We start from the raw sequence: 11,213 nt of genomic DNA, 5'->3' as shown, positions 1-11,213 counted from the left end.
GCCTTGGGGTACAGTCATCCTGGGAGTGAGACAAACCTTTATATTCATTAGAAAATCTCCACATCTTTTGACCAAAGACTTTAAAGAGAATGTGTGCTTTGTGTGTGTGTGCACACTTCTACATCCACAAACACGATGTGGATGCGCATAGTCATGCATGTGTGTGTTTGTGATGCATGTGTGTGTTTGTGATGCATGTGTGTGTTTGTGATGCATGTGTGTGTTTGTGATGCATGTGTGTGTTTGTGATGCATGTGTGTGTGCGTGTTTGTGATTCATGTGTGTGTTTGTGATGCATGTGTGTGTTTGTGATGCATGTGTGTGTTTGTGATGCATGTGTGTGTTTGTGATGCATGTGTGTGTTTGTGATGCATGTGTGCGTTTGTGATGCATGTGTGTGTTTGTGATGCATGTGTGTGTTTGTGATGCATGTGTGCGTTTGTGATGCATGTGTGTGTTTGTGATGCATGTGTGCGTTTGTGATGCATGTGTGCGTTTGTGATGCATGTGTGCGTTTGTGATGCATGTGTGCGTTTGTGATGCATGTGTGTGTTTGTGATGCATGTGTGTGTTTGTGATGCATGTGTGTGTCCTTTCAGACTGTGCATACTTGGGGTGGGGGTGAGGCTGTATCCATAGCAACAACCAAACACCACCCCTACTGAGTCCTAAAAGACAAAGCCTCTATACCCCCCCCCCCCCCCCCCCACACACACACACACACACACACACACTACACGGCCAGCTGAGGCAGATCAATACTTCTCCCCATCTACGGAACAAAATTCAGAGAATGACTTCTTCGTGCCCACACCGCCTCCATGCTTCAGAATTTATTTATTTATTTACCACCAAATCAGCAAAGTGTTGATTTGTTTTTATCCAGGATTATTTCTGTCCTGAATCTGGGTGTTTTCTTTCATTTCTCTGAGCTTGAAGGGCCTTTTAGGACCATTTTGCTCCATCTGAGTCTCTCCTCCTCACTCACCTTTTGCTGCTTCCCTCTTCCTCTGAGTGAAAGACGGGGTCAGCTCACATTCAGCCATCCTCCCTGTTTGTCTCACCACTTGGCTGACCACAGCTCTGGCCAGTGCCTCTCTGGTTCACTTGGATGTCTGGGCCCCATCTCTGGGACTGGAAGGCATGATTGGTCTTGGCCCGCTGACCTTGTTCACTGCCAAGAGGCTGATTTGGGGTGGGGGTAAGGGTCCTTGAACCCTTGACTGGTGTTAGTGGGTGCAATGCAGAAGGGCTCCCTATAGCACCTCTTTTCTGCAGCAGCTGAAAAACCACAGAAGAGATGTTTCTGACGCATGCAGAAGACCAATCACACCTCGCCCAAACTCTGCAATCAGACACAAACAAAAAGGATTTCCAGTTCCTGTACATCGCCTTTTGGCCGATTTCAGTTTCCTGTTTCTTAAGAAGAAATGGGAGGGGACTATGCGAGGTGTCCACAGGAGGTGTTTATGGGAGGTGTCCATAGGAGGTGTTTATGGGAGGTGTCCATAGGAGGTGTTTATGGGAGGTGTCCATAGGAGGTGTCCATAGAAGGTGTTTATGGGAGGTGTCCATAGGAGGTTTCCATAGGAGGTGTTTATGGGAGGTGTCCATAGGAGGTGTTTATGGGAGGGGTCCATAGGAGGTGTTTATGGGAGGTGTCCATAGGAGGTGTCCATGCGAGGTGTCCATAGAAGGTGTTTATGGGAGGTGTCCATAGGAGGTGTCCATAGGAGGTGTTTATGGGAGGTGTCCATAGGAGGAGTCCATGCGAGGTGTCCATAGAAGGTGTTTATGGGAGGTGTCCATAGGAGGTGTCCGTAGGAGGTGTTTATGGGAGGTGTCCATAGGAGGTTTCCATAGGAGGTGTTTATGGGAGGGGTCCATAGGAGGTGTCCATGCGAGGCGTCCACAGGAGGTGTTTATGGGAGGTGTCCATAGGAGGTGTCCATAGAAGGTGTTTATGGGAGGTGTCCATAGGAGGTGTCCATAGGAGGTGTTTATGGGAGGTGTCCATAGGAGGTGTCCATGCGAGGTGTCCATAGAAGGTGTTTATGGGAGGTGTCCATAGGAGGTGTCCATGGGAGGTGTCCATTGGAGGTGTTAATGGGAGGTGTCCATAGGAGATGTGAAGTTGGAGAAGGCCATAAAGCTGCCTCAGCATTTCCAGAGGTCAACAGATTGTCTAGTGTCCAGCAGCTTCTTCTACTAGGAATATTCTCCTCTTATCTCTCTGAGCGCTCCTTTTCTGTGGCCGTCTCCAAGTTTAGGTCCTCCACCACCTCTCTTACCCATGGTGTCCCACAAGGTTCTGTGCTGGGGCCTCTGCTCTTCCTCCTCTATCTGCTTCCTCTTCAGCACATCCTGAGCTCCTTCAAAGGAATCTCCTACCATCTTTATGCAGATGACATCCAACTGTACATCTCCTTTAAGCCCCATGAGATGTCTAAGCTGCAGCTGTTACACACCTGCTTAGACTCTATCAAAACCTGGATGGTGGGAGCTTTCTTCAGCTGAATGATGATAAGACTGAGATCCTCATCTGTGCCCCAGACAAGCTGGTTCCCAAAGTCAGAGACTCTCTTGGTCAGCTTGCTTCCCACACCAAACCCTCTGTCAGGAATCTTGGCATGACCTTTGACCCAGCTCTCACCCTGGATTCTCATGTCATTTCTCTTGTTGGCTCTTCCTTCTTCCATCTCAGGAACGTTGCTAAGCTGAGTCCCATTCTGTCCCGCTCTGAACTTGAGACAGTTCTCCACACCTTCATCTCCTCACGCTTAGACTACTGTAACTCTCTTTTCACGTGTCTGAGCAGAACCTCCCTGAACCGTCTACAGGTGGTTCAGAACTCCTGTGCTCGGCTTCTGACCAAGTCCTCCAAACACACCCACATGACCCCACTTCTCCTCCAGCTTCACTGGCTGCCAGTCAACTTCAGGGTTCATTTCAAGATCCTGGTTCTGGTCTATAGGGCCTTACACGGACAAGCACCATCTTACATTGGTGATCTTCTCAGTCCCTACACCCCCAGCAGGTCCCTGAGGTCCAGTGATCAAAGCCTACTGGTTGTGCAGCACCAGGCTAAAGGTCAAAGGTGACAGATCATCTGCTACTGTGGCCCCCAGACTCTGGACCTCTCTCCCCCTGAGCCTGAGACCAGTGGACTCAGTGGTCTCCTTTAAAAAGCAGCTGAAGACTCACTTGTTCAAGCTGGCTTTTGTATGACCTTCTTCACCTCTCTCTCTTTATTCTGCTCTCCCCACCTATTCCACCTTCCTCAGGATCCACTGATTTCCCTCTTTCCTGTTCACTCTCTCTCTTTACATTTTTAATCACAGTTGACTATTTTTGCTCATTTTAATATATTTTTAATCATTTTCTAAATGCTTTTTTATATTTTTACAATTTTTGTTTTTGTGAAGCGCCTCGTGACTGTGGACCCACCACCCGCAGGAGGAACATGAAGGGTCCGGTGCAATGCGAATCGGGTGGCAGACCAAGGCGGGAGCCTTGGCCGTCCAATCCCCGGACAAGAAAACTAGTTTTTGGGACATGGAACGTCACCTCGCTGGCGGGGAAGGAGCCGGAGCTTGTGGCAGAGGTTGAGCGGTACCGGCTAGATATAGTCGGACTCACCTCGACACATTGCATTGGCTCTGGAACCCGAGACCTGGAGAGGGGTTGGACACTCTACTTTGCTGGAGTTGCTCCGGGTGAGAGGCGGAGGGCTGGGGTTGGCTTTTTGTTAGCCCCGAGACTCTCTGCCTGTGTGTTGGGGTTTACCCCGGAGGACAAGAGGGTAGCTTCCTTGCGCCTTCGGGTCGGGGAACGGGTCCTGACTGTTGTTTGTGCTTATGGGCCAAATATTAGTTCAGAGTACCCACCCTTTTTGGAGTCCCTGGGACGAGTGCTAGATAGTGCTCCATCAGGGGACTCCATTGTCCTGCTGGGGGACTTCATTGCTCACGTGGGCAATGACAGCTTGACCTGGAGGGGTGTGATTGGGAGGAACGGCCCACCTAATCTGAACTCGAGCGGTGTTTTGTTATTGGACTTCTGTGCAAGCCGCAGTTTGGCCATAACGAACACCATGTTCGCACATAAGGATGCCCACCGGTACACTTGGTACCAGGGCAGCCTAGGTCACAGGTCGATGATAGATTTTGTAGTCGTATCATCTGACCTGCGGCCGTATGTTTTGGACACCCGAGTGAAGAGAGGGGCGGAGCTGTCAACTGATCACCACCTGGTGGTGAGTTGGATCAGATGGCAAGGGAACATGCCTCGTAGACCTGGCAGACCCAAACGCATAGTGAGGGTCTGCTGGGAACGCCTGGCAGAAGAACCTGTCAAGACGGTCTTCAACTCCCACCTCCGGCAGAGCTTTGACCACGTCCCGAGAGCAGTGGGGGACATTGAGTCCGAGTGGGCCTTGTTCCACTCTGCGATTGTCGAGGCGGCTGTTGCTAGCTGTGGTCGTAAGGTGGCCGGTGCCAGTCGTGGTGGCAACCCCCGTACCCGCTGGTGGACACCAGAGGTTCGGGGAGCCGTCAGGCTGAAGAAGGAGGCCTACAGGGCGTGGCTGGTCTGTGGGTCTCCGGAGGCAGCAGACAGGTACCGGATAGCCAAGCGGGGTGTAGCAGTGGCAGTTGCCGAGGCAAAATCTCGGGCGTGGGAGGAGTTTGGTGAGGCCATGGAGAAAGACTATCGATCGGCTCCAAAGAGGTTCTGGCAAACTGTCCGGCGCCTCAGGAGAGGAAGGCAGCAACTCGCTCACACTGTTTACAGTGGGGATGGGGAGCTGCTGACGTCAACTGAGGCTATAGTCGGACGGTGGAAGGAATACTTTGAGGAGCTCCTCAATCCCACCAATGCGCATTCCGAGGAGGAACCAGAGCTGGGAGGCCTGGAGATGGACTGTCCGATCTCGGGGGCAGAAGTTGCTGAGGTAGTCAAACAACTACACAGCGGCGGAGCCCCGGGGGCGGATGAGGTTCGTCCTGGGTATCTCAAGGCTATGGATGTTGTAGGGCTGTCATGGTTGACACGTCTCTACAACGTTGCGTGGTCATCGGGGACAGTTCCTAGGGAGTGGCAGACCGGGGTGGTGGTCCCCATCTTTAAGAAGGGTGACCTGAGGGTGTGTTCCAACTATAGGGGGATCACACTCCTCAGCCCCCCTGGAAAGGTCTACTCCAAGGTACTGGAGAGGAGGTTCAGATCGATAGTTGAATCTCAGATAGAGGAGGAGCAATGTGGTTTTCGTCCTGGCCGTGGAACTGTGGACCAGCTCTATACCCTTGCAAGGGTGATGGAGGGGGCATGGGAGTTTGCCCAACCAATCCACATGTGCTTTGTGGATTTGGAGAAGGCTTATGACCGTGTCCCCAGGGGCACCCTGTGGGGGACGCTCCAGGAGTATGGGGTGGGTGGCTTTCTGTTAAGGGCCATTCAGTCCCTTTACCAGAGGAGCGTGAGTTTGGTCCGCATAGCCGGTAGTAAGTCGGACCTGTTCCCAGTGAGGGTTGGACTCCGCCAGGGCTGCCCTTTGTCACCGGTTCTGTTCATCACTTTTATGGACAGAATTTCTAGACGCAGCCGTGGTGTGGAGTGTGTCGAGTTTGGTAGCAGCAGAATCTCGTCTCTGCTTTTTGCGGATGATGTGGTCCTCCTAGCTTCATCCAGCTCTGACCTTCAGCTCTTGCTGGGTAGGTTCGCGGCCGAATGTGAAGCGGCTGGGATGAGGATCAGCACCTCCAAATCTGAGACCATGGTTCTCGACCGGAAAAGGGTGGCTTGCCACCTCCGGGTCGGGGGAGAGGTACTACCTCAAGTGGAGGAGTTTAAGTATCTCGGGGTCTTGTTCACGAGTGAGGGTAGGAGGGATCGGGAGATCGACAGGCGGATTGGTTCGGCGTCTGCAGTGATGCGGACGCTGAGCCGATCTGTCGTGGGGAAGAGGGAGCTGAGCCAGAAAGCCAGGCTCTCGATTTACCGGTCGATCTACGTCCCAATCCTCACCTATGGTCATGAGCTTTGGGTAATGACCGAAAGAACGAGATCGCGGATACAAGCGGCCGAAATGAGTTTCCTCCGTAGGGTGGCCGGGCTCAGCCTTAGAGATAGGGTGAGGAGCTTGGACATTCGGGAGGGACTCGGAGTAGAACCGCTGCTCCTCCGGATCGAAAGGAGCCAGTTGAGGTGGTTTGGGCATCTGGTCAGGATGCCTCCTGGACGCCTCCCCGGGGAGGTGTTTCGGGCATGTCCTGCCGGCAGAAGGCCCCCGGGTCGACCCAGGACACGTTGGAGAGGTTACATCTCCAATCTGGTCCGGGAACGCCTTGGGGTCCTGCCGGAGGAGCTGGTGGAGGTGGCCGGGGAGAGGACGGCCTGGAGCTCCCTAATTGGGATGCTGCCCCCGCGACCCGGACCCGGATAAGCGGAGGAAGACGAGACGAGACGAGGCCTCGTGACTTTTATCTTGAGGGGTGCTATAGAAATTATATTTTCTTCTTCTTCTTCTTATTGTGTTCTTCTCTGAACCAAAACCATTCCATACTTAAATTCTCTAGCCGTACCATCTGGATACTTAGCCTAAATAATCTCCAGTGTTTACAAGGAGCTGCCTGCTACAAGGTCCCGCAGGAGACGAGACTTTACTCTTAATGAAGTTATTCTCATTTTGTTTCGTAAAATGATTTCTTTCAATCTACAGGTTGTTTACACTCATATTCTCTTTTATCTAAAGTGACTTAATAATGCCTTCACATCTTCACAGTAATTAGTGAACCAAACTAAATGTTTATTTCATGACATTTTTGAGATTTTAAAACCCCAAATGAGTCAACTTGATGACTTAATAATGATTTATTATCAGTTACATTCACATATTAAAGTTTTTAAATATAGCTTTAAAAGGAGAGACTGTACATTCATTCTGTACACCTCTGAACACCCCGTGGAGATATTATTGTGTTTTTAAATATAGCTTTTTATTAAAATGTTCCATAATCTAACCTTAAGTGGAATCAGCCTTTTCAGAGTGCCCGAGGAATGTATGATGTCTGAGGGTTTTGGTAAGCGCCTTTGCACATCTGTGATATCTGGTTGGCCAAAGTTATAAACAATCATTTCTTACAAGTAACATACTTACTATTTCCCCCAGTTCCGCCAGAGCGCCGAGTTCCTGACAAGCTCACAGCTCATACTAAATAACCATCCTATAGGGAATCAAACCAGATTTTTCAGTGGAATAATGTTAGCGCCTTAAAGAACCATTCTTTTATGATTCAGTCAATTATTATTTGCTCAACCCACCACCAACTCATCAGATGTGAAACCGTCCGCCAGAAGCCACATGGGAAGTATCTTTTCGACCCAGTGTGCATTTTCTGAGGGGGCTCTATGACCTTCAGATACCTCAGAAGACCACTCACTCGCTCTGCGAGACGGCTTCGCTTGCAGACCGGATCTCCAAGAACTTCCACAAATCCTGGTGCCAAAAGCACATATGGACACCTTTATGTCTGAACATGGTGTTCATTATGGACAATCCATGACTGGCACAAAAGTCCAAAAACAAAACACCACGCAAATTCAGATCAGGGGGGGCGTTCCTCCCAACCACACCTCTCCAGGTCTCACTGTCGTTTCCCACGTGAGCGTTAAAGTCCCCCAGCAGAACGAGGGAGTCACCGGAAGGAGCACCCTCCAGCACCCCCTCCAAGGTCTCCAAAAAGGGTGGGTAGTCTGAACTGTAGTTTGGTGCATAAGCACAGACCACAGTCAGAACCCGTCCCCCCACACGTAGGCGGAGGGAGGCTACCCTCTCATTCACCGGGGTAAACCCCAACCTACAGGCACCAAGATGGGGGCAACTAGTATGCCCACCCCTGCTCGGCGCCTCTCAGTGGGAGCAACTCCAGAGTGGTAGAAAGTCCAACCCCCCTCAAGGAAACTGGTTCCAGAGCCAGAGCCATGCGTTGAGGTGAGTCCGACTATATCTAGCCGGAACTTCTCAACCTCTCACACCAACTCAGGCTCCTTCTCCACCAGAGAGGTGACATTCCATGTGCCAAGAGCCAGCTTCTGTAGCTGAGGATAAGAACACCAAGGTCCCCGCCCTCGACTACCACCCGTCACACACTGCACACGACCCTTTTGGCCCCTCCCACCAGTGGTGACCCCTGAGAAGGGGGACCCACCTTTCCTCTTCGGGCTTTGCCCGGCCGGTCTCCATGGGTGAAGGCCTGGCCACCAGGCGCTCGCCAACGTGCCCCACCTCCAGGCCTGGCTCCAGAGGGGGGCCCCGATGACCCACGTCTGGGCGAGGGAACACGGTTTCCATTTATATAATTCATCATAAGAGGTCTTCGGGATGCTCTTATTCTGATCCCTCACCTAGGACCTGTTTGCCAAGGTTGACCCTAGCAGAGGCAGAAAGCCTCAGAGTACTTAGCTCCTAGGATCACTGACTATGTTTACATGCAGCCAATATCCGGGTTATGATCGGGTTAAGGTCGGTATTCGGGTTTCTGAGTTGATCAGAATAACCCGTTTACAAGCATAAATAGAAAGAGTTACCCCTAACTTGCATAACCCAGGTTAAATGCGGACGTTGGGGTAGCGTCAGGACGTATGGACTACATCCAGACGCAATATGCGTCATTTCCGGTTATTCTTGTTCCGGTATCCGTGAATCAGAATCAGAATCAGAATCAGAATCAGAATCAGGTTCATTGCCATTGTCAGTGAACAAACAATTTACAAACTAGGAACTTGCTTCGGTACTAATGTGCTACATATAACATGAATAATAAGATTAAAAATAGAATAAAATAGAATAAAATATAATAAAAAAAATTAGAATAAATCTTTCAGCTATACAAAATGGCAGGTAATGGTAACATGGCCGATAACGTGACGTTATGTCAAGTACAGAAGACCAGCATGGTTGTGTGTTTATAAGCTGTTCACAAGTCTAACGGCAGATGGAAAGAAGCTGTTCTCATGGCGGGAGGTTCTGGTCCGGATGGACCGTAACCTCCTGCCCGAGGGAAGCGGCTTAAAAAGTCTGTGACCCGGGTGAGAAGGGTCAGCTGCTATCATACCTGCACGCCCCCGAGTCCTCGAGACGTACAGGTCCTGGAGAGATGGAAGGCTGCAGCCAATCACCTTCTCAGCAGAGCGCACAATGCGCTGCAGTCTATTTTTGTCCCTCACTGTGGCTCCAGCGTACCACACAGCGATGGAGGAGGTGAGGATGGACTCAATAATGGCCGTGTAAAACTGCACCATCATCTGGGCCGGCAGCTTGGCCTTTTTCAACTGCCGCAGAAAGTACATCCTCTGCTGGGCCTTTTTGAGCAGGGAGCTGATGGATGGCTCCCACCTAAGGTCATGTGTGATGGTGGTTCCGAGGAAGCGGAAGGAGTCCACAGTGGTGACGGGGGGTCCGTCAGGACGAGGGGGAGAGATGGGGCGGTGACTTTCCTGAAGTCCACAATCATCTCCACTGTCTTCTGAGCATTGAGCTCCAGGTTGTTGCTGCTGCACCAGTACACCAGCCGTTCCACCTCCCTCCTGTAGGCGGACTCATCACCGTCAGAGATGAGCCCGATGAGGGTGGTGTCGTCCGCAAACTTGATCAGCTTAACGGAGTCAAGGCTCGAGGTGCAGCAGTTTGTGTACAGGGAGAAGAGCAGAGGAGAAAGTACACCGCCCTGTGGAGATCCTGTGCTAAATGTCTTAGTGGTGGAGACATTCTTCCCCAGCCGCACGCACTGCCTACGGTCCGTCAGGAAGTCAGTGATCCACCCGCAGGTGGAACTGGGTACGTTGAGCATGGAGAGCTTGTCCTGGAGCAGAGCAGGGAGGATGGTGTTGAACGCAGAGCTGAAGTCCACAAACAGGATCCTAGCGTAGGTTCCCGGGGAGTCCGGGTGCTGCAAGATGAAGTGGAGGGCCAGGGTCATGCTGTCGTCTACAGACCTGTTGGCTCTGTATGCGAACTGCAGAGGGTCCAGGAGGGGGGAGGCGAAGGACTTGAGATGAGGGAGGACCAGGCGCTCAAATTACTTCATGACTACAGACTTCAGCGCCACAGGCCTGTAATCATTCAGTCCAGTGATACGGGGTTTCTTAGTGACAGGGACAATGGTGGACAGCTTAAAGCAGGCTGGAACATGGCAGGACTCCAAGGAGATGTTAAAGATGTCCGTGAAGATTGGACACAATACCTCTGCGCAGTGTCTCAGGGTAGCGGGGGAGACACCGTCCGGGCCCGGGGATTTCCGTGGGTTTTGCTTACGGAAAACCCTGAGCACATCCTCTTCTGTCACTGAGAAGGCAGTGGAGGGGGAGGGGTGGTCAGCGGGGACTACACTATTCACAGTGGTGGAGGTGGTGGGGGAGGCATGTGACACCAGAGTGGCTGAAGAAACCTGTGCAGTAGGGGGTGTGGGGGATGGGTGTTGCATTTCAAACCTTGCATAAAAGGAGTTAAGTTGTTCAGCCAGTTGTAGATCGTCAGCAGCATGTTGGGCTCTGGGCTTGTAGTTAGTGATTTGTCTGAGCCCTCTCCAGACAGAGGTGGTGTCATTGTCAGAGACCTGCTCCTTTAGACACATATTGTACCGGGATCTCGCCTTCTTCAACTCTTTTGAGAACCTTTACTTAGCGCCCTTGTAGCTCTCTCTGTCCTTGGCTCTGTGGGCTGCTTCTTTCTCCCTCCTCAGCTGTCTCAGTCTGGGTGTGAACCAGGGCTTATCACTGTTAAAAGTGACCCTGGATTTTGTTGGAATAATGCTGTCCTCACAGAATTTTATGTATGACGTCACAGTGTCTGTATAGTCATCCAAGTTGTCTGTGGCAGATCCAAACACGTTCCAGTCTGTTGTGTCCAGACACATGTGAAGCTCCTCCACAGCCTCGCAGGTCCACTTCTTAGAAGTTCTCACTGCAGGTTTGGAGAGCTTCAGCCTCTGCCTATATGAGGGGATGAGGTGAATTATGGCGTGGTCTGAGAAGCCGAGAGCAGCTCGCTGCACGGCTCGATAAGCTCCACTGACTGTAGTGTAGTCCAGCGTGTTCTGTTCTCTTGTCGGGCATTTAACAAACTGTCTGTACTTAGGCAATTCCTGGCTCAGATTTCCCTTGTTAAAGTCACCGAGGATAATAACTAGAGAGTCAGGAAAGGTCTGTTCCACACT

This window comes from Nothobranchius furzeri, chromosome 9 (genome assembly GCF_043380555.1).
Source record: "Nothobranchius furzeri strain GRZ-AD chromosome 9, NfurGRZ-RIMD1, whole genome shotgun sequence".
NCBI lineage: Eukaryota > Metazoa > Chordata > Actinopteri > Cyprinodontiformes > Nothobranchiidae > Nothobranchius > Nothobranchius furzeri.
The sequence above is the reverse complement of the archived record's forward strand: the minus strand, read 5'-3'. Positions refer to the sequence as shown.